Consider the following 6,469-nt stretch of genomic DNA (forward strand, 5'->3'; position numbering starts at 1 on the left):
CACGGGCACCTTCCATGTGTCGCCTTAATCGAAGCGTGGCCGACACGACCTGGTTTGAACCCGACTCCTTTGCCTCAGTAGGCGTGAGCCCTAAACCTGAAGGCGCCTACCAGACCGCGCGAGTTTTGGGGAAGATGCAGTATGTGCAGTTCCCTGCCTGGTGGTAAGTAAATTGGTTATGGAGAGGAAAGGTGCTGTGGCAAATGTTTTCAGGCAAACAACATGATTTGTTTTTGTTTTTCCATTTACTACAACACCTAGAACAAATTATGGAACACAATGTATATATCGATCCCGGCCGCGGCGGTCGAATTTCGATGGAGGCGAAATTCTGGAGACCCGTGTACTCTGCGATGTCAGTGCACGTTAAAGAACCCCAGGTGGTCAAAGCTTCCGGAGCTCTTTACTACGGCGTCTCTCATAGCCTGAGTTGCTTTGGGACGTTAAACCCCCATAAACTGAACTAACAAAGTATATGAGCAACCAGAACACTTATAATGACAAATGCACAACTCACTGATATCGACATTCTTTTCTCGCAATAACCATTTTCGAATGGAACGCGTTCCGTTCTGAGGTGGCCAACTCAGCATCTGTTGAAACATTTTGGCCTACTTAGCTGCTTTGTTTGCTGCTGCAGTGAACGAGACGTTCCTTTTTGTCGTGTGCGGTAATCCTTTATCTTCCATGGCAAACGCGCAAGTTTTTTGTGCAACTTTTTATTTGCATTGCTGAAGATTTCAATGTATCTGTTTTTTCGACACATTTCGGTGTATACCACGCATGCGCCTGTTTCAATCTGAAATCTGTACTCTGTCATCTCCTACTTTGGGCGCTAAAAGGCGGATAGCAGTGTTGTTAAATAAAAAAAATAAATTGCAGCTTTCTGCATGCGCACCCAAATTTGCAGCAGTTGCTTCGGAATGTACAGATTTTTCCCCCTTGGAAAGATTAAATGTTGACTTCCTGTTTTTACCGCAAAAAAATGAGTGATTTGTTCGGATTAATTTCGGTTCTTATTTTACTGTTCAGGCCATGAGAATCTCGACTTCTGTTGCACAGTCACTTTTTCTGCCCAGTGTGTATTGATATTGAAATGCGTTTTGTTTGCTACTGAATTGTTCTGTGAGCTTTCATGTTTGGTCACCGGTGTCCCGGTGTGGAAGTCAGGGTGTTAACTTTGCAATGAGGAATAGTTGGCCTACCTCCTTTTGCTAGACCGTGAAGGGATGCATGTTTTGTAAAAATATGGCGAAATTAGTGTTCTCCTGTTCTGCTGTCTCTCCTACAGTGGACACCTTAACCACCACGTCGGGAGGTAAGAGAGAAAGGACGGATTGAAAATAGGAGCATAAAAAGAGGCACCGTTGTAGACTACTGTGCATAAATTTACAGTATGGGTGCATGCTCAGGACAGGAATGAAAGAGAAATAGAAAAATGGCATCACTGAAGCCAGCTTTATATAATATAACATTAACTATATGGGCGCATATAGTGAGAGAAGGAATTGAGAAAAAGCGACCGTTTATAGGACTCCAGAGGAATTTGATTTCATGAGCGCCGAGAGAGACAGACTGGAGTGAAAAGGAATAGAGATGGAGGCATCGGTGGATAGTACTCCAAATCCACTTTATTTTCGAACCAACAAGTTGGGGGTCTCCCAAGGAAAAAGCTGTCACAGACAGCTTGACTGGGCCCTGGGGGCCTACAGGAAGTATCAGGCAGCGGACTTCACAGCACAGTCAAAACGATATATGAACATGAAGCTCGTACCTAGAGCAAATGCAGTTCAAATGCACTTCTTAATAATTATACATACAGCAGATGTCAAAAATGAATATGTACATGAAGCTTATACAAATAGCAAATGCAGTGTTTACACTTTGCGAAGAGTTATAAAGTAATATTTCAATACAATGTATTTCATTTCAATACATTAAAACAAAAAGCCAATACACGCTAGCACATTATAATGCGAACAAGAGTTAATCGATTAGAAAAACAACCAGTTTCCCGTCGGTCGAGTAGTGGTGTCAGTTCTTATTGGTCAGTGCCATTAATTTGGATCACAGTTATACTCATTGCCTCATCAAAAAATTTCTTAATTCTCGTCTAAATCTGTAAAGCTGGGCAGTAAAGTTAATGTGGGTTTTTAGTTTATTATACAGTTATGGTATGCGGTAGTCAAGAGTGGACCGGCCATAATTTGTACGTGTACGCGGCACTGGTTCTAGTTCCTTACGTAAGCTGTAAGCATGCAAGCGAGGGTGTGTATTATATGGAAGGTTATGTTTACGCATATATAGAGGCAGTTTGTAATCATATAATTTAGTTGCTTTATATATATTATGTTGATTAAACAAGGGATCAGTGGATAGCTGTCTTGGGTTTCCATAAAAGTTCTCGGGAATTCGTAACACCTTTTTTGGTAGTCGCTCCAGTTTATAGTAATTATGGATGGTTGTAACTCCCCAAACTAAAATGCAGTATGAAAGACGAGAGTAGAAATTAGCAAAATATATTGCTTTTTTGAGCCACACTTGAAGTAGTCCTCTCAGATTAGAGAGACAGCCAACTGTTTTGCTTAATTCTATCGCCATCTTGCTAACATGCTTATTCCACGACATGGTTTCTTCGAACCATACGCTTAAATATTTTTCTGATGTCACACGCTGCAAAGCTGCACCTTGAAAATTTAGAACTAGCTCCGTATCACAGGCTTTGTTATGTGGCTTGAAAATGATATTCTTAGTCTTTTTAACATTTCAATTCAACTCTATTCAATTCAATTTATTTCAATACTACAAGGTTGAGGACCGCGAAACAAAAAGCCTTTTGTGGCGTGACAAGGTCCGCAGCCCCTTTTAACAAGCAGTGACAGAGCATAGGGTTAGGTATTACATATTAAAATAGAATTACCTAAGTCCCAACAACACGAGTGTCAGACATAATGTATATATATAATATATACATAAATATATATGTGTAAAATGAATTCAAGTGAAACAGAAAGTATATGCAGTACATAGAGCACTCACGCACAATTGAAACCGAAAGAATTAACGCTAATTACTAATGCACATTATACATATATGAAACCAACAAATGGGTCACATAAAACATACTGCAATGCACAATTCGGCAAATACACTGTTACAAAAACAATTTCTTCCATTTTTGCTGAAACAAAGAAAAGATAGCCACCTAGATAGCACAATAATGAAACTTACACAGTGTTAATTTTATTTAGACAAGATGGTAATGTAACGCGCAACATTTGGTATGAGTAATAAGTCCTTGCCCGTGGCATCTCCCAGAGTTCGCAACTGCGCGTATTTAGCTTCCCATCTCTAGGTTTTAAGTCGATATAGTATTTAGCGTGTTATTATTTCTTTTAATACCTGTCTTATATCGGTGAATCAGTGCCTGCTCATAAATATCAGGCATAGGAAGTAAATTCAGTTTTTTTGAAAATTGGGTGCGTATGTGTGTGGTGGGGAACGTCCAGAATACTACGGACGGCCTTTTTTTGTATTCTGTGTAATGTGGTGATATTAAAAAGTGTCGTAGTACCTCAAACAAGATGGCAATAATGAATTTGGCTTAGAATCAAGGATTTGTATAGGAGAATTTTGATGCTTTTAGGGAGAAAATACCTTAACCTACATAAAGTTCCACTCACACGGGATATTTTCGCAGCGACTAAATCCACATGCAAATTCCACGACATATGTTGTTCGAATACAACCCCAAGACATTTAACAGTAGGCACAATCGGAATAATAGAATTATTAAGTATTAATGTTAGGTCTGTAGCGACATTATGATTTCTCAGTCTGAACAGAACAGTTGTTGTTTTCTTAATATTTATACCAAGTGAATTTGCGGTAGATCACGAGGACAGTTTTGTTAGTGCTTCATTTGCGATACCGATAGCCTCTGCGGAATTCGGTGCAATAACCAGAATAGTTGTGTCGTTCGCGTACATAATAAATTTCACATTATTATCTATAGTAACTAAGTCATTGATGTAAATACAAAAAAGCAGGGGCCCCAGAATACTTCGTTGTGGCACTCCCGCGTGAACTGGCTTTAAATTGGACACATATCGTTCTATGATCACTTGTTGCATACGGTGTTGCAAATACTATGCAACCGCTCTTCAAGTTTGATCAACAAACTATTTATGACAGTGTTCAATTGAGTTACGGTTTGTGCGGAGAAAGAAATATTTGTGTCATCAGCGTACATGACCAGTTTCGGGGAAAGAGGCAAATTGCAAATGTCATTGATATACAGAATGAACAACAAAGGTCCCAGGATCGACCCCTGAGGTACACCATGTTTTACGGTTGTAATCGAAGACGTGAGGTCACCAACTTTTACACACTGTTTCCTGTCTGAGAGGTAACTTTTGGTAAGATCAAGGGCAACGCCACGTGTGCCATAATCTTGCAACTTTGAGTGTAATATATTATGGTTTACACAGTCAAATGCTTTCCTGAGGTCAATGAAAAAGTCTACAGTGAATTGTTTGTTATCAATACTCTTAAGTATTTCATCTTTGATTTGTAATAAGGCTATTTCAACTGATTTTTCTTTCTGGAAGCAGTACTGCGAATCGCTGATAGCATGGTATTTAGTAAGAAAATTTTTAAGTTGAGCGTTATTAACATTCTCAAAAACCTTACAAAATATGGGCAAAACAGATATCGGGCGATAGTTTTATATATCACTAACACTTCCCCCTTTGTGGACCGGGGTACGCGCTTGTTTTGAGGTCAGAAGGAAAGATACCAGTTTCAACCATTTGATTGATTATAAATTAGCGTGGTATGGCTATGATCGGTGCTACTTGTTTAATAGGGACGCTGCTCAGGTCATCTAGTCCAGTAGTGACATTCTTTCGAATTCTGGCAATGAAGCTAATGACTTCTTGGGAAGTAACTGGGGAAAATATAAATGAATTCTCAAGCCTTGAGCGAAGTATTGAAAACGAATTTGCACAGTCTCTGTTGGGAGAAATATATTCACCGACGTTAGAAAAGAACTCATTCATTGCATCTAACGCCGCTATATCAGTCTTCCCATCAGCAAAAGCTGCAATATTAAGAGGACACTAAGCTTTAAGGTTATTGGATGAATTATTGATTTCTTGCCATAGCTTTCTTGGGTTGTATATTTCAGCAAATAAACACTGATAGTAGTAGATTTTTGCCTTCCTTAAATCGGCATTTAATTTGTTACGAAATGCCTTGAATTCTTTTAGTTGAACAGTATCACGTGATTGGAGGAAAGCGTGGCACATTTTGTTTTTTACTTTTATTCTCTTATGCAAGGTGGTCGTAATCCAAGGCTTGCGTATTTGTTTCTTTCGGTTAGAATTGTGCACCAAGGGAAAATGTTTCTCATAGCAGGCCTTAAATTTGCTGAGGAAGAGGCGATACGCTTGACTATGATCGCGTTCGGCATAGATACTTTCCCAGTCAATATTTCTATCGCGGTGTAAAATTTCTCGAGCGAAGTAGAGCTTATGTTACGATAAATAGAGGTATAAGTGACTTTCTATTTGACAATCGTTGTCGGCAGACGTAAAAACCTGAAGGTGATCACTGATATCAAGGGAAAGCACATCTGATAAGCACTGGTCACAAGGTACATTTGTAAGGTAGATATCTAGAAGTGTGGCACTGGTATCGGTAACGCGAGTGGGCAAGGAAATTGTATTTCAACAAGCGAGAGTTCGAAATATGGTTTCCAGGTGCTCAGAAGATGAATCTTCACCGAGCATATTGATATTCACATCACCCATAACCAAGAAGGCCCCTTGCATTGAATGGAGGCCTGACAGCAGTCTCCATGAATTCAAAAAATTGGGACTTGTACCCTAATGGTGGCCTATATACAGGTGCTATAAGATGATTTTGCAACCGTACCACAAGGCACTCAACAATGGGTGTAATGCATGTTAATTCGTTAACAACTTCACATGTAATTGAGGATTTGGTATACATAGCCATTCTACCGCCTTGGTTTGCGGGCCGCACGATGCCGTGATAAATATAATCTGATATTGTCGGTAGACTCTCAATTACAGAAAGCAGTTTGGAAAAGCATTGCAGGTCCTAGTATTGCATTTTCTTCAAATCTTCTTGGCAGGCCATTCTTATCATGTCTGATGATTCTGTTTTCCTAGCACAAATTTTTCCGCCTTGTGTCCAACCAAATTTCCATCCTGCCTTTCGTTTCTGTGCTACTGCGGCTCCCAAAAGCTGTTTGACTTCCCTAGTCAGGTGTTCATTGACAAATACAGAATAATCGGTTTGGAAACCAATGTCTTGACTGGAAAAACGGGCCTTCCTGGCTTTAGATAATACAGCATTTCTCTTGTCACGTCGCACAAAGTGTACGACAATGTTCTTTACATCAGACTTGCTGGTTGTACTCTGTGGCAAATATCAACATCTT

The sequence above is a fragment of the Amblyomma americanum genome, chromosome 8 (genome assembly GCF_052857255.1).
Source record: "Amblyomma americanum isolate KBUSLIRL-KWMA chromosome 8, ASM5285725v1, whole genome shotgun sequence".
Lineage (NCBI taxonomy): Eukaryota > Metazoa > Arthropoda > Arachnida > Ixodida > Ixodidae > Amblyomma > Amblyomma americanum.